This window comes from Anticarsia gemmatalis, chromosome 12 (assembly GCF_050436995.1).
Source record: "Anticarsia gemmatalis isolate Benzon Research Colony breed Stoneville strain chromosome 12, ilAntGemm2 primary, whole genome shotgun sequence".
NCBI classification, from domain to species: Eukaryota; Metazoa; Arthropoda; class Insecta; order Lepidoptera; family Erebidae; genus Anticarsia; species Anticarsia gemmatalis.
In genome coordinates, this window is record NC_134756.1 from 6,063,989 (window position 1) to 6,090,557 (window position 26,569).

At 34.3% G+C, this 26,569-nt stretch overlaps 7 non-coding genes across 7 annotated transcripts; 5 read left to right on the plus strand and 2 right to left on the minus strand.

The window, feature by feature from the left end:
- Positions 1-14,140: 14,140 nt before the first annotated feature.
- TRNAM-CAU (transfer RNA methionine (anticodon CAU)) lies at positions 14,141-14,212 on the minus strand. The gene has a single exon. It is a non-coding gene; the product is annotated as a tRNA-Met (tRNA).
- Positions 14,213-14,326: 114 nt separating this feature from the next.
- Positions 14,327-14,398, minus strand: TRNAM-CAU (transfer RNA methionine (anticodon CAU)). Its single transcript has one exon. It is a non-coding gene; the product is annotated as a tRNA-Met (tRNA).
- Positions 14,399-14,838: 440 nt separating this feature from the next.
- Positions 14,839-14,910, plus strand: TRNAM-CAU (transfer RNA methionine (anticodon CAU)). The gene has a single exon. It is a non-coding gene; the product is annotated as a tRNA-Met (tRNA).
- A 113-nt stretch (positions 14,911-15,023) lies between these two features.
- On the plus strand, positions 15,024-15,095 carry TRNAM-CAU (transfer RNA methionine (anticodon CAU)). Its single transcript has one exon. It is a non-coding gene; the product is annotated as a tRNA-Met (tRNA).
- A 1,051-nt stretch (positions 15,096-16,146) lies between these two features.
- On the plus strand, positions 16,147-16,218 carry TRNAM-CAU (transfer RNA methionine (anticodon CAU)). Its single transcript has one exon. It is a non-coding gene; the product is annotated as a tRNA-Met (tRNA).
- A 116-nt stretch (positions 16,219-16,334) lies between these two features.
- TRNAM-CAU (transfer RNA methionine (anticodon CAU)) lies at positions 16,335-16,406 on the plus strand. Its single transcript has one exon. It is a non-coding gene; the product is annotated as a tRNA-Met (tRNA).
- Positions 16,407-16,619: 213 nt separating this feature from the next.
- TRNAM-CAU (transfer RNA methionine (anticodon CAU)) lies at positions 16,620-16,691 on the plus strand. Its single transcript has one exon. It is a non-coding gene; the product is annotated as a tRNA-Met (tRNA).
- The last annotated feature ends 9,878 nt before the right edge of the window (positions 16,692-26,569 follow it).

Sequence of the window (26,569 nt, forward strand, 5' to 3'; positions counted from 1 at the left end):
TAGCGCTTTTAGCAAGGCGGCAGACAATCGATCAAGCAGCTGGTCGCATGGCCACGTAATTTGATACACTTCGGAATGTGGACACAAATAAAATCACTTAGCCGTGGAGTGGCGTCCTGCAGTGCACATCTACCGCTCGCGGTGGTGAACAAGGAAACAAAATACATCTAGAAGGATTGAGCGAGCAGTGAAAGCAAATTATGCGACAATACTCATAACGGTAATGCCAGGATGTGGAATCAAAATGCGTATGACATAACCGTGCATATGCGAAATTATGACTGCGATTACAGTAACACGACTTACAAATAAAAGAGCTTTAAAAATAATTATACTTTAATATTCCAGCTCAATTTTTGATCATGAGAAATTTTTAAGGCAGTGATATCGTAAATTGGACGTTGTCCCGTTGAACATTTTTTTAATGAAACGTAATATTAACTTGATCCAGAATCAAAAAAAGTAATATCAATTTCAATATACTTCTCGGAATAACATTAGCTGTTTAATTTTGAAATAAATTTAATGAATGTCGACTACCATTTCCAAAGTTCTTAGGTATCCTTTACTTCTTGTATTTCAACGATAAATAAAACAGGATCGGATGCTATTACGAAAGAAATGAAGTCTCCGAAGAAAGTTCGATCCACACAGTCGGATTTCACCACATCTGTCTGATTAAAATGTCAGCTCTTTATTATTATTGGCATAAGTATTGATGTGCAGAAGTTTCTAGAAATTGGAGCTGCTAAGTGGAACATAAATGACTTGATATTTGTATCAACAACTTGTGGATATTTTTTTTGTATTTTGACTTTTTGTCACTCCGATGTTAGTAAAATTTGGTTGCTCGTAGTAACTTCTTGAGAAAAGGGGATTATTTTGCAATAAATTTATTTCCAAATTAAACTAAAACGTGGTACGTAATTGCTTTCGAATCTCTCATTATTTACAATAACCGCAGCGACCGATTGTATACTCTACTATCAACCCAAAATTTAATTCGAATTGTTGAAATAAATTGCTTACAATTTGTTCCAACAGCGCATGTTACTAGTAAAATTAAATTGAATAAAGAATGGAGGTCATTTATTCAGAGAAACTAAAATGGTGTGTAATAAAAACTCCACATGCAAAGAATGAGCCTTTACGTGAAATTTTCAACTGCCGGACTAGAAAATTCGTAGGGGTAAAATAGGGCGTGAAATTGTTCGCCGAATAGGAGGTATTTGTTTATGGGAGCTCCGGTAGCGAAATTTAGATGTAATGTTAGTGATGTGCTGCCTCTGTGGTCGCAATGGTGCCACATTTGTCACAGAGGCGCTGTACTTGACATGTAGGTTTCCGAATACCTGTATTTTGTAAAGATGTCAAACAATATTTTCTTACAACGAAGATACATTTTGGCATATTTTAGCTGAGCGTCAAATCACTTGCCGTAGATAGCAGAGATGATTAAAGGATTATGTCAGGCGTGCAGTCAGTTGTGTATGTCTCTGTGCTGATTACATCGAAGCTGCAAATAATCCGGCTGGCAAGCGAGGTAATTATAGCAATTTCACCCTAGGGCATTCGGTGCACTTAGTAGTGTGAAAGAACCTGATATGAAATATACTAGCTATTAAAAACAAGCCAGTATACTATTCATATTATTTGATACGATTTAGTGTTGAACGCCGAGTGTTATCTAATGTCATGTTTTTTTTTAATTTGCTCCTTACATACTTTTGTTATAATTATAAACGACGTCTTTGTCTTTAACTATAGATCATATATTATGCATAAAAGTTTATCAAATAAACATCATTTAAATTTCAAAGACTGTTCATGACAATATTTTAGGCAAAAATGATAACAAGAAAAACGCAATCTCAAACGAAATTCGCTGAAATAGCCAAAAAATCCATGACGCAAGTAAATTCGAACCGAATTCACAGAATACGGATGCACCTTGACAAATAGCTGTAGTTTCTTCTGAACAAAGTGGGTTATATTTCGTTCCCACACTGTAAACGTTTATTGAATAAGTAAGCAGCGGATTTTATAAAGAGAGGTACAGTTTGTAGCTGACTACGCTGCATTTTTATCCTTGCGATAACAATTTGTTAGCTCTTTGTTCGAGAATGAAAAACGACGCCGTTATTGAGACGTCTACGATTTTTTATTCCGTTTTAAAATATTAAAGAAAACTATGGCAAATGAGTCGTCAAGTCACGAATAGTAAAGAATTTTACAACTTTAAAATTTCCAAGAGCTTTTTGTGTATAAGTGTTGCCAGTGCTTGTTATTTCTTTTAGAATTAAGTTTTTATGTTAGACCCATCTTGGTGGGTATATTGGGCTGAAATGAGAATGGCTGAAGAACCAAATATTATTCTTGTTTTGTACGTATATGTTTTGCAATTGAATGAATGAGTTTATTTTTCATTAGATAATCTTTGAATACGTATCATGTTTAGCAAAGGTCATATTTAGCACATAATTTATTTTAATTGGAACTATTCCAATAAGAAGATTTATTGGAATCTTTTGAGGCTGTTTTTGTCGTTTGGTAATTTGATTAAAGGATCTTTGAAGAACAAAAATACATTTTAATGTCATCAAAAAGTCGCAGTCTGTATAATTCTTATTAGTCCATTGAAATGTTACATGAATTTTACATTTCTTAGAGGACGCAATTTTATTTTTGGAACATGTAGGGGGGGTCAATAGAAGCTTAACTTGAAGTTTGTGGGGTCGCCACTCTTGTCCCCCGGCCGCCATCTTGGAAAAGGGGGTGGAAACACTTTTTTCGCTATATCTCGGAAACTATGCGTCTTACAATAAAATTGTAAGAGCATAATTTGTAGCAAATTATTTTGCCTACAAATATGCTTAATAACTTTTTGCCTTAAATCAACAATTAAAAAGTTATAAGCAAAAACATGCAATTTTTTTTTTACACAATTTTTCTTTGTTTCTATTTAACTTTTTGTAACAACAGCCGCGTGGATCGATCTCTGAGGTTAAGCCACGCTTGCCGAGGTTGTTCTGTGGATGGGTGACCATCTTACACATATCGAGTTCCGCCTTGTTTCGGAAGGCACGTTAAATTGTGGGTCCCGGCTGTCATGATCGAAGATTTTTGACAGTCGTTAACAGTAGTCAGAAGCTTGAAAGTCTAACAACTAGTCTTAACGAAGGGTATCGTTTTAAATCCCAGGTAACTGGGTTGTGGAGGTCAGATAGGCTGTCGCTCCATGTAAAACATTGGTATTCAGCAGCACCTGGTGAGACTGGAAGCCGACTCCAACATAGTTTGGAAAAAGGGCTAAGCTGATATGAATATATACAAAAAAAATACCTCAGACCAATCTTGTAGAGTATTTTTCGAGGAAAATTTTTTCATATTTTTTTTTTCAATTTCATTAAATAGAAACTAAGTGACAGCGCTCCGAATTAGACCAGATTCAGAAAGAAAATTTTTGTAAAAAAAATTTCACTATTTTGCTTATAACATCTTTAATTATTAATTTAGGGCAAAAAGTTATTAAACATATTTGTAGGCAAAATAATTTGCTACAAATTATGCTTTTACTGTTTCATTGTAAGACGCATAGTTTCCGAGATATAGCGAAAAAAGGGTTTCCACCCCCTTTTCCAAGATGGCGGCCGGGGGACAAGAGTGGCGACCCCACAAACTTCAAGTTAAGCTTCTATTGACCCCCCCTACATGTTCCAAAAATAAAATTGCGTCCTCTAAGAAATGCAATATTCGGCCCTCAAATTGTAACATTTCAATGGACTATATGTAATATTCAAATTTACTTTTTTTCGCATTGAATTATGTTATGTAATGTAAATATTTTAAATCAATAATTCTTACCGCGAAAATATATACAAAAAGTAGATTTTCATTTAAATTTAAAACAATACTTGTATTCGAATCACTGCTCGATTAGGATATTATACCAACAAATGACATCATCACAGTTTCTAGAGTCACATATAACGGCATTCGAAGTATATTCTCTTCGTGTCTCGACTTAGTTCTAAACATGTAGCGACAGTTTTTATCAACATAATAACCGAATATGTATTCAAGTGTGGTGCTTACTATTACTCCTCTTTACAACTATTTTTCTACCCACAATATTACATTTTCAACCTTATATCCTTTATATAAAGTTTAATAAAGTCGTAAAAACCATATTGTTCAAGCATTAGAATTGTCTCACGGACCAGTGGCGCCGCACGGCGGTGGTTTGTGGCAACTTAAAGTTCCTTGCCCTTATTAGATACCATAGCTCATAAATGATGCATACGGATATGAAAACATAAGATATTTATGATTCCATTAAATTATAATTGTAACTATCCTTTACTTACATTAAACCCGATAATCGCAATCCAAGCTATAAGAAAATTAGTTTTACGATATAATTTTACGATAAGACATAAAGATAAGCTAAACCTTTTTACAACTATTATCATAATAGCATATTTCCTCGTAAAATCAATATCGGCAGCAATACCATACAATGCAAATTATTACAACGCTATCTTTATTGCTGCGCATTTTAATATTAAGATTTCTTACATCTTCGGATAAAAATGTTACAAAGAAGAAGTACAAATATTAATTATGACCCTGTAATATTGGCTTGCATTCAAATCGACAAGCATTAAATGAGTCGTCGCTCCGGGTTCGGTCATTCCGATTATCAGCTGGCGTATCTCTGTTCGCCAACAATGAGAGACAACCCGCTAAATGCGCACTGCACTCGAACATCTTAATAATCCGCTGAAGGGCCGTGTCGGCCCAGCATGACGCGTACAACACAACCGTAATTATTTTTCAACGGAGTGACATTTTACGTGGAAATAAATAATTCCGCTGCGTTCAGAAATTACGACTACATTAATTCGAATGTGCGAATAAATAATTTAGTGCCGAGTCGAAATTTAATTATTTCGACACAAAATGAACCGATCCAATTTAACTTCCATTTTTGTCGCTCGAATTGTTTTAATTCGTGTTCGATTTCGAATAACGTTCTCGTAATATGACTAGTTCCCCGATACAACATGGAGTTTACTGTTCACAGGGTTGTAACGGTGCAACAGTGCTTCGACTTGACATTTGACAAGCGTCTCCTATAAAGTTTAAAGTAATTCAACCGGCGAGGACGTCACGTCGATGCGCGTAGAAAGTCAACCTTTACGATGGTCGAGTGAACAAAACAAAACAAGTTGGACATGTCAATGCCCACGCCTTTGGTACGGTAACCTGATACAAGCAGGCGGATACATTTAACACCAGCGAGAGGTTCGCAAGCGGTCGCGTCGCGTGAGAGCAGGGCATTAAGCGGAGCGATGAGCGATGCGGCGAGCGTAGGTCGAAGGACGCCGCGCCGTCGATAGTTCAGCACAGGTAAGTTATTCCACTGCGACCGTAATCTTGCTGGAGACTACTAGATGTCACGCACGGTTAGTACGTGCTTTGTACTACTTTGGCGTAGCTTTTAAGTTGCAGTCACGAGGTAATTTTAGTTCTTAGATAAAGGTCTACAGCAGTTTAAATGTATATTTAAGTCTGGTCGAACAAATAAAAAGGGACACACAACAAATCTACGCAATAGAGAAATAAGCTCCCAGTTTACTTCGAAATAAATGTTTGTCCGTTGTTTTAATAGCCTCTATAAGTTGATGTGTCTTGTGACACTATGGGTGCAACCTAACCTGCCCATCCGCTCGCCCGTGTCATGAAAGAGGATACTTTAATATCCGATTCATTGTTCTGTTACAAATTTGTCAGTGATCTTTACATTAAACTTTTTCTCTTTTAAAATTTGAGATGGGTCCATAATCCTCGTGCGGCCGGCACATTGTAAGTAAATCTTCGTCACATAATGACGTTTAGACCACACAAATAAAAATATTAGATATCGTATTAAAGAGGTAAGCATCTAACGTAAGCATTATATTATGAACACGGATATTGATTACACTTTATTTCCATTTCTAAGAAAGTTTTCTGTTTCACGTCGTCGTTTCTAGATATTGTTTTTATGTGAACACGCATTGTGATCGGGTGTGGTTGAAATTCAATGAATGTAATTAAACCTCTGTGTTCTGTGGAAACTAAGGTTACAATGTGCTGATAATGCGTACATTGTATGCCACGGTTTTACTTGTAATTGCATGCAGCAAATGACGCTATTTCATAAATAATATTATATTATGTAGGTATGAAATACGCCGACGCACAGGGCTACCGTTTGAGCTTAAACTCAAAGCGCTTGGCAGATGTGAATTGCCACCTGGGTAAATATCAGCCGCCCATTACTTGTCAATATTATGTCAAAATGTGTCACACAGCACTAAATATAGCACAGTGGTATTCTGTCTACACTACCGTATAGGTATATACTATTATTTTATAATATTTTGCCTGATATCAATAAAGCAAACTCTAATAAAGAATATAGAATATTTGTGAACCATGTCTGACTAAACTGTTGGTTGCATATAAGTACGTGAAAATTGTAATAGTGGTAGCGAAGAATGTTTAACAAAGCTCGTTGCTCAGAGTTTTTACGTTTATAAAACGATTTTCGCAAAACAAACAATAATTAACTAAGTAACAAATGGGCCACATCCCACATCAGTCGGCTTTTACGATCAATGCACAGCAGGAGACCACTGACACCCCAATATTTTCGATACAAGAGTATCGAAATTCATAGCGCAATTAAAATCCACTTACAATATTCCCCGAAATATATAACCTCGATTTTAATTTTTGGCAAATTAAATCTTATTTGCATAAAATAAGATTCGTGTGCCTCCAAGGATTTGATCGACCATAATTACTTACAATAATTATTAATATTTCGCCGCTGTCACGCAACGGGTTTGCCCGCGGCCAAACCTTAATGCTTCTCACTGATGATGGGTAGCGTCCACAGTAACCGAGCCAGACGATAATTTGAGATAATTTACGTAATTCGACACAATTTTCATCGAAGTGCATGTTCTGCTCAGCTGAACATCATTATATGGAAGTGAGTTTTAAAATCGTTCTTGATCTAATTCTAACTGCCTCCGAGCGCGGTTTGAACAAATTAGATTTGGCGAAACTTTTTCAAAACGCACGCATAATAACTTAAAATGTTCATAATGATAAAATACACGGAAAATAACTGTACATAAATATTATTAAGTGCCCAGTCGTTAGCTCGATTCTGATTCTGATAATAAATTATGGTCATTTGTGTTGCGTTTTACACGTAGTGATGTTGCGACAATTAGCTGCTCTACAGAGTGTAATGACGATACCCATTTCTAGTTCACAGCTACTAACACGGTCCGCAACCAGGCTTCGCTATTTGCTATCCATCAGTTAGTACTATGTAGGGTTGCGTACGCATTGATCGCGAACTTGTTAACGGCTTCCAGCGTAACACATTCCCGCGGAAGTAATCGACAGCTTATACAGCCAAATAAAAAAATAAACGTTGCTATTGCAGTGGTAATTAAGTTTGATTGCGCAACACAACCTCCCGTTGTGCATTAATGATATCAGTGGGAGAGGCAATACAGAGCATCGAAGCTCCCATACACGCCGATGTCGATCGGGATCGAACCGCGACGACACGCAGGGGACACAGACCAACAATGCCCAGAGGTGAACAGAGATTTACGACGGTAATGTATTGGCTTTTTTGCATTTATTGCCTTTGTTGCTCAGCGGTTTATGCAGAAGTGGCACTTTGTTGTGGGCGATGATTGTATCTCTGTGTGTCTGTGAAATGCGGGTTTGTGGGTTAAATAGATCTTTGAATGTGGGTCTAAGGACCGGTCAAGGTATTATTAAATCATGGCCTTTGATTTTCAGTAGTAACATGTGTTTGTTTGTTGAGAATAAAAGTAAATATGTATCATTATATTAATTTTTTAAGTTATTATTCACGCACATAAATTAAAAAGATGGAATGAATATTATTATGCAAATTTATATTTATTATGTTACTAAATCTCTCGAGAAATGTTGTGCCTAGGGTTTTAGTAGCTATTACAAAAACTAAATGGTATTCTGTGTGACATATACCTAATTTATTCTATTCATTAATTTATATACCAAAACGGCTTAATATATTGTCTACGAATACTAAAACAAACATAGAATGCCACTTAACCGAACAAATTAAAGCAGGGCTTACTTTATTGGCTTGAATTTTAATTTGACACGCTAAAAGCAATTATAGTGGTAGTAAATTTCGCTTCTGCGTCACAGGTTAGTCTACGTTGAACGCGCCGCTTCGCAAAGTTCATCAGATAATGAGCACATTTGTTGCGTGTGAAACTAGAATTCCATTTTGCACGAAGCTACGATTCGCGTAAGCATCAAAGTGCACACTAGCTCTTAAACCTTGGCCGTTCGATAAATCATGTTTCGTTTAAAACATTCTAACGCTTTATTTTGCTGATTCAAACCGCTGATGGCGTCTTCGGTGTAAAGCGCTTTCTTAACAGCTCTTTTGTAATAAATCCAGGGAATGTTGCGTTACGACTGCAATAATACGAATCAGATTAAGTGCGGAGTGTATTACCTTTAGTTTAACGTTAGTGGTCTGCCTTTCGTTCGTAATTAATGTGTAAAATGTCAGTGGTACGTTGCCTGGACATAACATCCTGAGCACGACTTCGAAGCTTCTTTTTTCACTTTCTGTTTTGCCTTGGTCGTTGTTTTTTAAATAACGTTCTCTTAAATTAAAAAGGCATGCCTATAACATATACTACTAAAGCTCCACGTTTCTTCAGTCATAACAATAAATTGTGAAAGCCTGATCCAGATTTGACATTATTTGTAATGACTGGGTAAAAGTACGAATATGCTTGGTACTATAGTAAACAATTCGATATCGATGACATAACTGCTCTAATATAAAAATAAAGTATATCATCTTTTTTAATGTTGAATGCATATGTTTTAATATCGAATAAAAGTATATTTGAATACAGGTTACAAATTATTCGATAACGATTATTTACACTAACAAAACATTTTGAACTAACGCTACAAATGTTCTTTATAGTTGGTTCGGTATTTTTATCGCGCTTTTATTCTATTTTAATACCCGAAAGCTTAAATCCGATACCGATCACTATCAATAGTAACTTTGTTTTATTAACACCTTTTTATTTATTGTCCAAACACATTCAATGGGAGTTCCAGCTTTGTACACCAATAAACATTAGCATTCAACATGTCTAAAGTATTTCGTGGTTAAGTGTCTACAAATAGCCGCTATATTAAAATGCTTGCTTCAAATCATCAAAATTAATATGTGTAATAAATAACTAAAGCCATTTGCGTTCCAGCGGATATAATGTAAACATACACCACGACTATACGTGAACGTTAAAAATTTATATTCGTCTAATAACTGTCGAATTCTTGACGCAACAAATTACTGTGATGCGTTGAGTTACTGAATGGACGATGGCAACAAATAGTGTAGTAATTCCAAAGAGTTTTGAATAGAGTCCAACACTATTTTGGTCGGCGAACGGTGATCTTTGGTTTTATTTCGTTTTGCTTCGAGATCGCTTGCCGATAGAATGACGTTCCACTATTGCGAGATAAAGAAATGTTTTGGATATTATACGTTTATATTTAGATGATGTTTTTGTATAGAAATAATTGAGGTTCTTCGATGCCGAGATTAAACTATTTAAAGACGCTGAATGAAAGGGTGAAATACTTAGTATTTCTCAGATTTCTTATTACGATACGATATTGAGCTTTGTGTTAAGAGTTTTAATAGAACTGGTAGTAAATATTGGAAAGCTATCAGTTTAAACTATTGAAGTCTGTGCGCTTATCCGATCCAATATCAAATATCTACAGATTGATATACTCTAAAACACACTATAGTTTACTTAATAATATATGTATGGGGTGTAATTTGCCCGTTACACTCACATTACAAGCATTATCTAAATTATGAAGAAGCGGAATTTATTTCTTAACTTAGTAAATTGAATATACAAGAAGATATTAAACAAGATTAGAATAATTATGAGTATGTAAAAATGACTATATCGTTGAGAAAGCCATATTCAACATCGACGAAATATTAGTACTTTATTCCGGACGTCTTAGAGTATTATAATTATATTAGAGGATTATGGATCAACCATGTTATTATTTTACCAGAAAACATGATCATTCTACAAGAGAAACTTAAAGGATTCATAAAAAAACCATACATTTTAGTCATGTCCAGTGACTAGTAGAGCTGTGTGCACATCTCAATAATGAATGTATTGTCTGTCCGTACGTACCCGATCACCGTCCAGACTATTTTTGCTCAAACCTGTCCGCGTCTGTCAAGGAAAAAAATGTTGTGGAGCTGTTACTTTGACTGCAAATTTTCGAATCGAATTGACGTATCGTTTCGTTGTATATTTTTAGGTATTGATTTCACAGTTTAAAATTCATGAATGTTAGTTGTATAACATTCGATATTACATAGGAATTTTAACCTTTTGTATCAGTTTAGTTCTACTATTTTGAACGCGTATAACGAGTCCAATTTAACACTCCATTTATCAATAAAAACTTCAAAAGTTTAATTTTAACTACTTCATTACATTTTGTTTAATTTCAATAAACTTCAAACTAAATTATATAAAATATTTAGGAATAAAGAAGTACCGATTATCTAGTCAGTGAACTTTCACTTTCCTTTGTTCCTTCATGAATAATAACACGAAATTGAACAAGTGAAGCGAAACTATCTATAAAGAATTTACCTATCATCTCCATACCAGCCGAAAGTCTGAATCTAGCATCATGAATGAAGACACATTTGCCAACGACAGCGATTCCAACTCAGTTATTTGATTTATTTCAAGCCGGGGACTATTGAAAACTTCCATCAGAAGTCATTATTTAGCTGTAATGAAGCAGTGGTTGAGCTGTAGATAAGTTTAACCGACTTTTTGTTCGTCTCTTAATTTATTGCGAATGTATTTGTGTATCACATGCAGATTATGGGTACAGTTTATGTGTCGCACGAGCTGTTTAGGTTGCGCAATATGTTATGCTCTTTGTTATTATTTGCTGTTAAGTTGAGATATTTAGTACGTAATTGTAGTAAAATTACTCGTTTATTTGAAGTGGTGTCCTTACAGTGGGATTATATCATTTGTTCTACTACCCTTGCCGAGGTTGTTCCGTGGATGGGTCACCGTATTATTCATACCAAGTTCCTCCGTGTTTTGGGATTTAGGATGCCGGCTGTCATTTTCAATTATTTTTGACAGAAGCTTGAAAGTCTGACAAGCAGTCTTACCCAGAAGATACGTGGTATAACCCAGGTAACTGGGTTGTGGGGGTCCGATAAGGAGTCAGCTTAATATGAAACACTGGAATTTACCAACATCCAGTGAGTCTGGAAGCCGACTCCAACATAGTTAAAAGAAATGCTAGACAGTTTTCATTATTTGTGACATCGTTTTTCCTTTGATTTTATTTCTACGTATGTATGCAGCATATACTAATAAGCAGCGTTGTAGGCCATATAAACTTCTTATTAGATAAATTTAGTTCTTTAATTCTACAATTTCACCCAAACAATTAAAAATAATTATACCTTTATATTTTTAATAGGTTCATTTTATTTTAATTACCAGAACGTAAAGTATAGGCTGATGCTAAATTTAATTAACGATTTTTGTATAATTTTTTTCATAAAAATGTTTACAGTAAATTTTTTCGATAATTACTTTAACGTTTCATTGGTTTTTTACACGTGTTTATAAAAACAACATTCTAGTACTGTTTCCAACTAAATTAATAATTGCGAGTTTCCACGAAAGTTTTGTGCGGACTCAGCCTCAGATTAGAACCTCAATATTGTTATCATTAATCTAAATTAGAATAATTCTAATATAATATGTTTTTGATAATAAATATCATATTGAAGTTAAATAAAGAAAAAAATACGAAACAGCTTTCGCTTCAATCAGAATTTGGAAATTCTTTACTTTGAAAGAATTTTATATTTTTTAGTTTGAGCACGTAAATTGTGCTTGATATTTATAGTGGTAGGTAAAAATCTTAACTGAGTCTAAAATTTTAAATTAGATCTAAAAATATAGTTACTGAGAGTACACATTTAGCTTGGTCTTGATTACCTACATAGCACTTATGTACTCTTTGACATTTTACATAATAATATGTTACAAGTGGATTAGGTGGCGTCGCTAATGATAACGATTCTTTCGTGACTAAAAGGGCCTATGCGGTAGTGACAACGCAGCCCACACTTATGGCAAATAGAAGTGCCTGAGGGCGAAGAAGTAGTATTGAGTATACAATAAGGTATTTGTTTAAGTACAGCTAAAATAGAAATACGCCTCAAAATGACACAGTAATACCATCAACTTTCCAAGTTGTTATGGGAACCTCAATAAATGTTAGCTACTAAACGATCGATCTTTGACATTTCCACGGTTGGCCGTATCGCGTCGTGATGTCGTGGCACTACAGACAATCTTGCAATTTGTGAAATATTTGGAATAGTCCCGTCGGCGGCCACCAACGACTATCGAGAATCATTGGCTGACCGACCCGCGAGCATTAGGCGTTTAGCATTGGTTTTTAACTATTCGTAAGAATCGTCGAAGTCATCGAATTGATTGATCGGCGCCAGCAAGGTGGTCGTAATTAATTCGCTACTGAGAAACCAAAACGTTTTAGAGAAACAAAAATAAAAATTCAAAGTGACCATGTATAAACGATGTCGGATAAATTACACGCATCTAAAAAGTGGCATTTCAAACAAATAATTTAACGATCTAAACTTGGTAGTGTTGCCGTAATGTATCAATTGTTTTGCGGTAATCGGAATGTCGTTTTGTTTACACTTAAGTAACATTGCAATTGAGTATTTAAGTAATTACTGCCATTTACGATAGCTACAAATTTGGTAGCGACTCTTCACAGCAATCGATATATGTATTATGTGTTTCAAAGTCTCAACATTCAATTAATTCATTCAAATCACTCATTCAAATCGTTTATTGCTTACTGAGTTATGCTTAAAAAATATCTAACATTAGGCTGGTTCTTTAACTAAAGTTGAAATTACATATTTAATTAGCAATATAGAAGAAAATTCGTACTTAATACCGAAAGCTCAAAATGCTTTATCATATTTACAGCACGCATTCATAAGTAACGCATACGGTAAGACATATTTTTTTTACTCTCCACTTTTTAAAGTGACACCCCTCATTTGTACAGTAACACTTGACAATCGAAAGTGATGCTCTTAACCTACATCTGCTAAACGTTCGTGTCGCGATTTTTTACCCGGGATTCCGGCAACTCTGGCTGACACACAAGTGCTTCCAAGTGCATAGCTGTGTGTCCCTCGCGGGTGGTCGAGCCTCAGACGTTTCAATAATGATGGCCGACGTAATGTGGCGGCTTCAGACAACGCAAAAACCAACTTGCCGGAATCATGGACTGTACAATAAAATGCGCAAACGTTTGAGCCCATACCGCGGGTTCGTATTATCTTCAACTTCCTTGAATTTTATTACGCAATCCTATTCAAACAGACCCAAAAATAATAAACCATTATTGTAGTACTAATAAAATTGCCGATGCCTTCTGCTGCCCCAATAAAATCCGAGCCTAATAAGCAGCCATATTATTAGGAACGGTTGGTTGAAAAGGTAAACTGATTTTTTTTACTATAGACTTGCTTTACCTAAGCATTATTACATGTCATAAAAATGTTGACACATTATGTTAATTACTCATCCCTTCACAAAGATTCTTGTCGGCTCCTTTGATTTTACTGACTTTATAATCAAACAAAAATGTCGAATGTCTTTGATTATTCATATTTTACCGTAAAGCAACTTTCAGGAAAATCGAGATTTTTTAAAGTAACAGTAATAAACAAAAATTTAATTAGCAGAGCGTGGTTTCAAAACCACGGACCTCTGCTTATGTGAATAAGCGGCAAAACATCTTACAACTAACTATGAATTATGATGAATATTGGCAAAAGATGAGTCATAAATGTTTTCAACATAAATTATAATAGGAAATCAACAAACAAAAATGTTATTGTTAGCAGAGCGTGGTTTCGATCCACGGACCTCTGGGTTATGGGCCCAGCACGCTTCCACTGCGCCACTCTGCTTACAGTACCACGTGGCAGAATATCATATCGTTATCTAGGAATACTGATGCAACAATAGCAAAATATGAGTCAAAAGTATTTTATATAGAAAAAAAAACATAAAAATGTTATTGTTAGCAGAGCGTGGTTTCGATCCACGGACCTCTGGGTTATGGGCCCAGCACGCTTCCACTGCGCCACTCTGCTTATATCAGCAAGTGACCGAACATAATATCAGTAGAACTATTCACATGCAATATTCGAAAAATATGAGTAATAAATAAGTATTAATTAAAGATAATACTGCCCTGTATTGTAAAGAAACTATACAAAATGTAATTGTTAGCAGAGCATGGTTTCGATTCACGGACCTCTGGGTTGCTTCCACTGCGCCACTCTGCTTATATAAGTACGTGAGAAAACAAGACATTATATAAAGCAGTAAACAATAAATTTTAAATTTTTTTATGGTTCTGTAGAATAATTTACAATCAATCATTCAGTACTGTCAACAAACAAGGGTCAACCGATAGGGTTAGAAAAAAAATGAGTCACACATTATTTTAATTATTGCTCAATAATTATGATCAGTGAATCACAAATGGCTATTTTACATTATCTTTCATGTTTTGTCACTAACTGATGTAAGCAGAGTGGCGCAGTGGAAGCGTGCTGGGCCCATAACCCAGAGGTCCGTGGATCGACACCATGCTCTGCTAACATTCACATTTTTATGCCTATCTTTACTATGAAATACATTTGACTCATATTTTGCTATTATTGCACCATGATTGTTAGATAACAATATGATATTCAGTCACGTAGTAATGAAAGCAGAGTGGCGCAGTGGAAGCGTGCTGGGCCCATAACCCAGAGGTCCGTGGATCGAAACCACGCTCTGCTAATAATCACATTTTGTTTTGTTTATTTACAAATACAGGACTGTATTATCAATAATACATTCCTATTTATTACTCATATTTTTTCGAATATTGCGTGTGAAAATTGCTACTGATATAATGTTCTGACTGATATAAGCAGAGTGGCGCAGTGGAAGCGTGCTGGGCCCATAACCCAGAGGTCCGTGGATCTAAACCACGCTCTGCTAACAAGTGATTTTTTTGTTTCTCGGCTTCCTTTCACAGGTATTATTTTGTTTAAACAAATATCGTCCACCTTTTACATATAACAAGTATTCTCGTGTTACAATTTACAAACCTATTTAATCCCATTATTCAAGTCTCAATCTTGAATTACAAATCAAAGATATTGAAAACGAATGTTTCAAACCCTTCGTTGATTTTTGTTATTTTAAAATTGATTTGAGGGCATTGCCAACCCAATTACGCTCAGTCATAACCACTGAAGTGTGACTTTCTGTTATTATTTTGAACATCTGTCAATTTCACGGGACAACGCTTCGGGTCGAAGAAACAGTACCCACCTTGTCAGATTGTCTTTGTTCGTCGCTAGTTAAGCGGAAGAAAATAATTATATCGACAAATCGAAGTAGACAGCGCCTGAGTTGAATGTAAAATAATTATCGTTTCTACAATTTATCGAGAACACAACAGAACTTGACGGTCCCTGGAATTTAATTGCACTGTTAATGTTCGTGCTCTTTACAAAATTTCAATGGTATTGTACATAAGTACCTACTAAAGATCTTAACCGTTCTATTCAGATTACCTAATTTTACATAAAGCTCAATCTCCACTGAAGTCATTTCTCCTTTTTTGTAATATTTGTCGTTATTATTTATGATTAAAAATAATTTAATTTAAATATTGGCAGTTTCAAATATTTTTTGCAAAATTTAAAAAACATTACCCTTAAATACGTGAAATACTTGTTTTAATTAGGGCATTTTAAATTAAAAGCACACAAAATCATATTCAATATAATTGCATCAGTTATCTCAAAAACATTTGAATGTTCTAACATTTAGTCACATAAGCAGAGTGGCGCAGTGGAAGCGTGCTGGGCCCATAACCCAGAGGTCCGTGGATCGAAACCATGCTCTGCTAACATTAATATTTTTATGCTTATTTTTTTCTATATAAAATACTTTCGGCTCATATTTTGCTATTGTTGCATCAGAATCCCTAGTTAACGATATGATATTCTGCCACGCAGGACTGTAAGCAGAGTGGCGCAGTGGAAGCGTGCTGGGCCCATAACCCAGAGGTCCGTGGATCGAAACCACGCTCTGCTAGCATCGACATTTTTGTTTAATTATTACCCAGTTATTGTATACAGAACATAATCTTTTTAGTCATATTTTGCAATGATTGCGTTTAAACAGATTTTTAACGCTATAAGGTTTTTCCCCCCACCATTGGAAGATTCTTTTGAATCATATTTTGCGATTATTGTATCAGAACTCCTGTTTAACGGTATACTTAGTGTTTTATAGTGGACAGATATAAGCAGAGTGGCGCAGTGGAAGCGTGCTGGGCCCATAACCCAGAGGTCCGTGGATCGAAACCACGCTCTGCTAAATTGAACTTTTTGCAGAGTTTCCTGTAATTTCATGGAATTATACATTATTATAATGGAACAAGGAAGTAACCCGTGTATTGTGTATTACGCAATTGTATGCACTTATTTTGCCTTAATGCTTGCAGCAATTATGGGCATGTGAATCTTTAAAATTATTGTTATTTTATTAGAATTTTATTTAATGTTAGGTAAATAAGTAGTTACTGTGAAAATGTGTAATTATACACTTTCTAATATAACTTGACGTGAGGTATTATTTAATGCAAATGTGCTGTGTAATCAATTACCTACAATTACATGTCATTAATTTGCTGTCTTTAGTATTGAGTTCTGCAGATTTTTCGTTAAATTGGTGTTTAATAGGTTAAAGCAATTTCTGAAAATCTACTATTATATCTTTCGACATGTTTTAAAAAACTTGATAATAATCTACTAACATTACTTCAAAGATTAGTTTTAAAACTGCAATTATGAAGCCAAAACGTATTTATATTAGGTACATTGTAACACAACTTACAATGCACCGCTTTCCTTAGTAATTTAGGGTTATAAGCGGCCTTTTTGTTGACGGTAAAACTAAATTGCTCTACATAAATAATTACAACATTATGTTTGTTCAATGCATTGCATATAAGGAGGCGAGGTTTACTCGTGTAATTTTCTTGTTAACTTCTGGACACTGGGTCGTATTAAGTCATCAAAATTATACCACACTGAGTTCGAGTGCGTGTTTTGTTTTAAGCAAAAACCTTTAGGCCGTAACTCTTGAAAATTAAATTGTTTGAACGGTCGATTGCGTGCGTTTTTTAATATTTTAAATAAGCGAATGTTTATTGAATTATCTTCGGCTGAGTAAGTAAGAGTTCGAAGGTAATTGTTTTTAAAAACGCGCTTATAATGTTTTGATGTGAAGCTCCAAGAAATCTGCTTTGAACAATTTATAAGAAATATAGACTACAGATATTTAATTTACTTTGTGGTATCCAAAGGAAAATCAAGTTATAGCTAGAATTAGAAATCCGGTTACCGAAATTGAAACGATCAAATCCGAAAACTACCCTTTGCAGATTAAGCTAAGCATAGAAATATACATTTCAAAGCTGTACGTTTTCAATTTTCGCCGCAATCGTAATTTTCGTTTACCATTGATCTGCTATTCGCCTATTGCCTTTGTTTTTTATACACCCACATGCGCTTTTATTACGAGTCTAGAGCTGCAGCACTGTAAATAAAGCTGGGATTTTCAAATACACCTAGTTCGTACACAGTTTTGTATGTAGATCGTGAAATTCGGTGATTTGGATTTTGACACGTATGAACCTAATATTTTGTATAAGCTTGTTCGAATACGAAAATCTCGCAGCGTATTTACTTGGATTATTTATGTTATGATGATGCCGAGTCGAAAATGAAACTTACGTTTTGACTTGAATTTTTTTTTCCAATATGTATTAAGTAATCTTACTTGTAATTTTTTTCCTCAAAAATTATGACTAGGTTATATTAAATCATCAAGAGACTTTTGAAAAGTAGGAAGTCTTGTTAGATCCACGTTATAACATCATAAAGAAGATTCTACGAAATATGCCATTCGTTCAATAAATTCTGTTTAATATTTTCTACAGCAAAAGAATATACAAACGTGAAGTCCCGGCGTTATCTATATTGTTATATCGATTAGCTCTTTGAGAAACATTTTAAATAACAATTCAATCGATATCTACAATCTCAATGAAACCAAACACGAAACAGATAGGTTTATTAGAACGATATTTTAACTAAAGGATGGGAACTGAAGCTATAAAAACGTTTACCTGATTGATGTGAAACTATGGCGTGCTTTACGACATTGCGATAATCGTGAGATAGACTTACAAACGTTTTTTGATATGATCAGGTTCTTAGCAATAAGAAAATTGTAAGGATTAAGTATAAAGAAAGTTGTAACTAGTTTGCCTTGTTTAGATTTAAGATCGTGATAAATAAAATTACAGAAACGTTTCATATTTTTGCAGTCTTATTTCATAAAATATTTAAAAAATTTTATCATTATAAGACTGGTAAAGACTAACCATAAGAACTACTTCAACCTATTGCATTGCAAATATTTTAAATATTCAGGAGGTTCCAAATTTGATTTTAGGATAATTCAATGGGGATTGTTCACTTTTTTTTAAATGCTTTAATTCGAAAACCATTTCGAGGAATAGTGCTCCTAAACACTATAAATTAATTTTTAATGAGAAATATAATTAATACATTGATATTTTTGCAAAAATATGTTTGACCTTGCTTGCCCTTCAAATGACGTCATTACAGGACTTTTAGGTTTGTGCCTTTGCCTAGCAAATTCCGAAAAAAAAATCTGCCAAATATTAATTGTCAAGTTTATGTCAAAATCGTAAACAAAAATATAACCTATACAGTTGATAAACCGATATCGTTTCGATTTTAATGTTGTATTGCATACAGTTTATGGATTTTATTTCGTTTACTCATCAACTTTTATAGATAAGTGGAATATGGAATGCAGGAAGCGTTTAGTGCACAAAAATATTGTACCTGCGTGAGAAGATTTAAGGAAGAAGTGGTGTCGCGAAGCTGATGTTGTTTTAGCTATTAGTAGAGGTTTTAATGGTATAGATTCAATATTAAGCTCTCGTGGCATGAGAGTTTTAGGTCCCCAAGTGTTTATGCAAGAATTCAGAATGTAGTAAACAACCACATTCTGAAGTTTTACAAACTAAGGTTATAGTAAGCTTGAGATTGAGAGTATAGCACTTATTTAGTTTACAAGGAAAATAAAATAAAAAGCTTTTGATAATGTAAGTGGTTTTATTCCTTTCTGTTACTTTCAATTAATTTTAACATTTGGATTTTTGCTTCGTTTATTTCGCCTACACTAAGGTGACTTCTAGTCGAGATATATTCAAATATCATAACAGTATCTTCATTAGGCAGGTTTCGAGAGTCTGCTTGAACAAAAGTACCACTTATTTGGTTGAAACGTTTATAAATATCAATAATAATTACGATTATAATAACTTGTAGATCAGTTTATAAACATAAACAGATATATGACAGATCATGATGACAGTCGACACTTGACACATAGAAAATCTTTTGTCGGAGTTCTGCTTATAAGGCAATGGCACATGGCATTATGCCACTGATGACGTCACATAAAATAAATATGAAATAAATTTTGAATATTTTTTATTAAATAACTATTGTTCCTATAATTAAAATATTGAAATTAGTTTCTTAAAATACTCTATATTTTCAAAAAATAAAATAAAAACCTATGTTGAAAAAATATGAACAATCCCCATTGCATCACATAATTGTGTTTCATTTTATAGTAAGACTAGCTGACCCGCGCAATTTCGCTTGCGTCACATAAGAGAGAATGGGTCAAATTTTTCCCCGTTTTTGGAACATTTTTTACTGGTACTCTGCTCCTACTGGTCGTAGCGTGATGATATATAGCCTATAACCTTCCTCGATAAATGGGCTATCTAACACTGAAAGATTTTTTTAAATCGGATCAGTAGTTTCTGAGATTAGCGCGTTCAAACAAACAAACAAACTCTTCAGCTTTATAATATTAGTATAGATACCTGCGCATATTTCTTCTTAAATGTATTATGCTTAACTGTTTTTCTAGCTACCGTGTTTGGTGGATTGGCACTTTACGATTACGCTATCAACATCATAAAAATCGTGAAAAAATGTATTTTGGCCAAACACAAAGTCGCTTAAATAATTTCCAAATGGCAAAGTCCATCCTCAGTGATCGTAACCCCTACTATAAAATGTCTGAATTATGATTATCAAAAAGGGTCGAAAGCGGTTCTCATATCCGACATGATCCGTTAACTTATAATACACTGAAGCCCCGCAATTTACGAACCGAACAAACTAGGAAGTTCTAATAGGAATAAGCCTCTAAATCAGACAAGAGACGTAAGACATGCTAATCATAATAACAGTGAACGCAAACGGTTTCCTTCTTAAGTTTATAGTACTCATTAGTGATTTTAGTGAGAACATCGGGTAGTGGAATTAACAAACCAGATACTGTTGGGAACTTTAGACGATACGACTCCGTGACGAGGTTATATAGGATATCTTCTATTTTAGACAACGAACTATGCATAGTATAGCAAACATTAATATCTAATAACTAAATACAGATTTCCTTTGGGTTGACAACAAATGCAGTCTTAAGATTTTATTTTACTTCTTTTAGAATTGGTATAAAATGATACTAGTGTCCTGTTTTTGAATTGCATTAGTCCCGCTTAAATATCGGATCGGTGAATATAAATAAGCACTTAAAGTTTTTAAATAAGCTACAGAAGTGTAACTAATCTTTATTGCTCAGACGCAAAAAATTCAACCATTAAAAGGTAGACAAGTTGTTTCTGTATATTCAAGTTATTTATAGTTTTGGCTCACGTCAAAGGATGAATTTATTTATCAAGAACTAATGGACGATTTTATGGCTTATTTACAACAATCGTTAAAATTCCCAGATATGGTCGGTATCACTAAAACGAGACAGATAGACAGGTACTTAAATCTACGAGTAAATTAAAATGCCGAATTTGTAGTTAAAGTTGGAATTTAAGCTGGAAAAATTAAAGTTGTTGAAGTTGTTATGTCATTTCAACTATTCGCTAAGTTTATTCGGGTCGGCTTCCAATCTAAGTTGATGCGTCTGAAAGCCAGTATTTACCCGGCCCTCCTCCCATTTAACCTCCGTAACTCAGCTAGTTTTCGAAGAATTCTCAGGCTTCTGCGTGTCCGTAACGGCTGTCATAGATGTTTGTATGACAACCGAGCCCGGAGGCTTAACGTATTCTCTGAGGCACAGAGGGCTTTTGGTATGTAAACTGCGGCCAGTGTTGTAGTTTTATACGTACGTTGAAGCATTGACTTTAATTGTTTAAACGTTTGGTTAAATTCCTAGAAAATTGTTTTACACAATATCAAAATAGTTCGGATTCTATAGTGTCAAAATTTATTAATATCCAAATTCTAGGAAACATTTCCGTAACTACCGAACACATATCAATATTTTAATATATGCTCCATTTCTGGTACACAGCAATAAAATCTGTAAAAAATACTCACGAAATAAATTCGCGTTGGTTTTTCTCACTGAACGGATTAAAGTGTGGTAGCGTCGACTATAAATCTACGGATTAAACCAACCTATCTCGAGATTGCAATCTTTCGGCCGCTAGTGCCCGCCGTCGATAATTGTACCGATAACCGATATTCTCGAAAAACGTCTCAAAAAGGTCTAGGAGTTTAGATAGAGTCTATTGTCGAAGTTATACAAGTTAAAGTTGGAATGTTTATTGAATTATAAAGTTGTTCGTAAACAGGCTTAAAGATGTGACAACTTTTGACCTTTAATCGAAATTGTGAGTACTTTTTGGGACGGCTTTTTGCAGCATTTTTTTGACGTTTTAAGGACGGAATGTACAGAAGTACAAATGTTTAGCTTTTGGGGCACAATTTATTTTGTATTTTGTTAAAGTGAAATCAGGTAAAATGTCAATCAGTTCGATACTAATAAATGACAAAACATTTTTAACTCAGAGTTAAAAATGTTTTAAAATTCCTTTGATCCTTGATGTTCCGCAAATAATATTATAAAATATATTTTTATACACTAACATACACCACAACAAATATATACTAACCGAAAATGCAAGGGCAACCAGCAACTTATTACTAAGTAATCCATTTCTCCTCCACCCGTAGCAATAATATCTCTATAAGAATCAGACGACATTAAATCGCCCCTCTAATAAACAATGACATGTTAGAACGATCGTTAGAAAGGTAACGAAGGGAAGTCCTGTACCGTGTTAGTTATGAGGGCTCTGCAATGTCGATGTCACTTAGTCGCTGCTATCTTTAAACGCAACCCTCAGCGAAGAAACTTGCTGATACTTAATAGAATATGTGGAGTAATGCTACAATACATAGTTTGTCTTCGTTTTAATATTTTTAAAGAACGTTTGTGACACTTTGTGATAATTTCTCCTTGGAACTATATGCTAATTTTCTTGCTGAATTCGTAGAAGATGATCAAATTTTTAAATTAAAATTCTTCTTATAACATAATTTCACCTTTAGTTAATTGAATTTAAGGTGATTGTAAGGTGTGCAGTTTAGTTATTACCAATATTAAAATACACAATTTTTAAACTTAGTACTATCGATCACTCAGTATTCGAAAAAAATAACTTGAAAATATAAGTTCCTACAAAACAAGCCAAGGGACGCTAATCGTAATTTTTACACAAAATTTGTAGATTACTATCTAACAATGAATAGTTGTAGGTAATCTCTTTTAAGTTAATAGCTGTTCACGCTTAATCAATATGTGGCAAACACAGTTGTATACATCCGTCAAACAGTGCGGTTCAGTCGTGGCCTGGACCACGTACTCGTATATTTGGACGGAGACCACACGGCGGAGACGTTGACGTAATTACACCACTTGAGGTTACATGTGAGAACTACATACGCCGGATGTAATTTCGTACTACCTAAGGGTGTTTGCAACTTAATATGCATAGTAATGGCTGATAGTCTGAGTATTGTTTTGACTTGGTTGAATAAAGAGATGGCTGAAAATTAGATCGATTTGTTGTGGAATTGATATCGATAAATTGAATATGAAAATTAAAATGGAACACTAAACCTGACTTATAAAGACGGTCTACAGAAAGAACAATGGCAAAAAAATCACTTATATTTTTTGAGCGTCTTCGAATCTCAATATTACCAATGTACTTTATTAATTATCGTATGAATTTCAGGAATATCAGTTTTACTTCTGATGGCGACATTTAATAGATTAAACAAAAAGTAATAAATTGACTATCTAAAGATGATTCTCCATTTCCTTTAGATAAAAGAATGTTGCCATTCGGTACTTTGTTGTTTATTAAGTAGATTTATGTTGTCTCTGTCTATTTAATTGTTTTAATATCTAAATAGTCTTCAACGTGAAACATATTGTTATGACAAGTTATTAAAAACAGTGACTAATAAACTAAAAACTTCTCATTTATTTTGCTCATACAAAGATATATTTACAGTCAACAGAGATATTTTAGTAGTATTATCTTTTTAAAGTATGGCAACTATATTCTGTACTTTCGGTTCGATTTGATTGTTTGTCGTTGACGTTTGGTGATTTTCGGTATTGACATGTTGTTGTGTTTTGCGATTACTATATTGACTATTGCTTTTTCGTACCTATTTTCAAACAACTCTGACTTACTGAGGATTTCTGCTCTATTTGTCATCCTGAATCTCTAACGGATTTCGATTTGGATTGCATCTACATGACTTCTACTGACTCATCACGGACGTTTCCCCTGCTTTTTGGATTTTGTGAACTAGTTTAATACTTCTTCAAGTCGTATGGGAAGTCGTGTCAGACTGACTCGAATTTTGTCCCTGAATTGTAACATAGAATAGCTTCCGCTGATACCCTGCTTTGGAACAAATACAAGGGTTGTCACATTGCTGACTAGTTGGGTTTATCCAATAACATATCTCACGAAAATAGGTTGTCCGGTGGATAGGCATACAATAGGCTGCTGTGCTGACTTAAGTCTAGTACTTAGGATAACCCAGGCATCAAGATAATCTTATAGCACCAGCTGAATTTTAAAATAACATTGTAATCAGAGATGTGTATGAAAGAAATAAATAATGTATAACCTTTTCATTTTTTATTTACCTTTGTTGTTACAACCAAGCTGATTTATACTACCTATCTGATAACTAAAATACCCCATAGAACAGTTTGTTTTATAATATAACAATCTAGTAGTAGGAACAATGACTCAATTAAAATCTGCCGGAGTGAAGTTGGCTACAAATGGTTTAACAGCAGCTATCAGCTCTTTATTAACGCAAAGAAATGGAAATGTAGACATAAGACCCAGAGGCTACCATACGGAAACCTCTGGGTACATATTGGTTTTGGGGCTATACCTGCTCGAAAGGTTGAGGCAGTCAACTTCACTACGATGACGATCGATAGTAGTATACTACAATAGATGATCGACGATACGTCAATGTTCGCCTTCGCCTACCCCGTCGTAGAATAACAGGGGTGATATCCATACTAATATTATAAATGCGAAAGTAACTCTGTCTGTCTGTCTGTCTGTCTGTCTGTCTGTCTGTCTGTCTGTCTGTCTGTCTGTCTGTCTGTCTGTCTGTCTGTCTGTCTGTCTGTCTGTCTGTCTGTCTGTCTGTCTGTCTGTCTGTCTGTCTGCTACTCAATCACGCCTAAACTACGCAACCAATTTGCATGAAATTTGGTATGGAGATATTTTGATACCCGAGAAAGGACATAGGCTACTTTTTACCCCGGGAAAATGACGCATTTCCCGGGAAAATTCAGGTGGCGAACGAAGTCGCGAATAATCAATATTATAATGACTTTGAATTAACAAAATTCCGTTGTCATGGCAACTGTTTTAATGGCGGATATGCCTTAGCGCGACTTCGTTATATTAAGAGATATAAATAATTTTGACAATATTTTTCGTGTAAAAAAAGCATATTTTATATCATCACGCTACGACCAATAGGAGCAGAGTAACAGTAAAAAGTGTTGCAAAAACGTGGAAAATTCTGACCCATTCTCTCTTATGTGACGCAAGCGAAGTTGCGCAGGTCAGCTAGTTATGAATAAATTAACATTCAAACAATATGTGACAAAAATATTAACATTTTAATGAAGTGATGATGACATAACCTATAAAAATATAAACTCAAATTACTTAAAATCTCCGGCGCGCCTAATGGAAATATTTATATATTTAGAGTCGGGAATTAATGCTGCATATTATAACATTTGTTTTATTTGAAGACGCAACATTTTAAAATTAGTGATTATAATGTATGAGATTTTGCCATTGTTCTTTGGTTGCTATTGCCATATTGGGATTGTGTGACTCTACCAAAGTTTGTTTATTATTTTATAATAGAAACAGCTGATATTTATACGTGTAAAGGTTTTTAAGAAATTGTAGTTTTGAGCTTTTCAACAATCAAAATATAATAGAGTTCTTTTAGCACAGCTAGTAAGTTACTCAAGTTTCACAATATTAGGTTCATAGTACCCAAAGCCAGGCATAGATATGACGTGTACTATGTATATAAATAAAGATAAATATCTAAAGGAATGTATATAGGAGGGAAAAACGAATAAAACAAAAGTTTGTCGACTATAAAATGGACTTCTTAAACAATCCGAGTGCGTTCGTAAATTCGATTGCCATATTGAAATAAATTGCTTGTAATCTTATACCCAAACAGCCAGAAAACAACTGAATGAGCAATATCAGGTTACCCAAGAGGAAAGAATGGTCTCAGTTTTGGTCCTTTTGTATATTTTGTCATACGGTTTAACTAAGGAAATACGAACAAAGTGAATCGATAACATTACTAACACAAACCAAATACATCGCCAGTATTTTCCCATAAATAATAGAGATTTTTGTAAATCAAAACAATTTAATTTTATGAAAGCATTTAAGGGCTTTACGATTGAAAAAGTTTATGATTGTAATTTTCATATGGAAGTCGATTACCACCATTAGTTTCACTAATTACGAGATTTTACAGCCACAATTTAGTTTTATGACCATTGGAACATTTTCTATTGGAGGACTGAGTACACGGTACCGATGAACCATAAAGAAATTATTACGGTATCCTACAATTTTACGTTATAAAACATTAGTGGCGAAAATTTGGTTATACTTTTACAACAACCGAGAGAAAATCGAATAAAAGGTTTTGGGAAAATAAATACGCAATTGT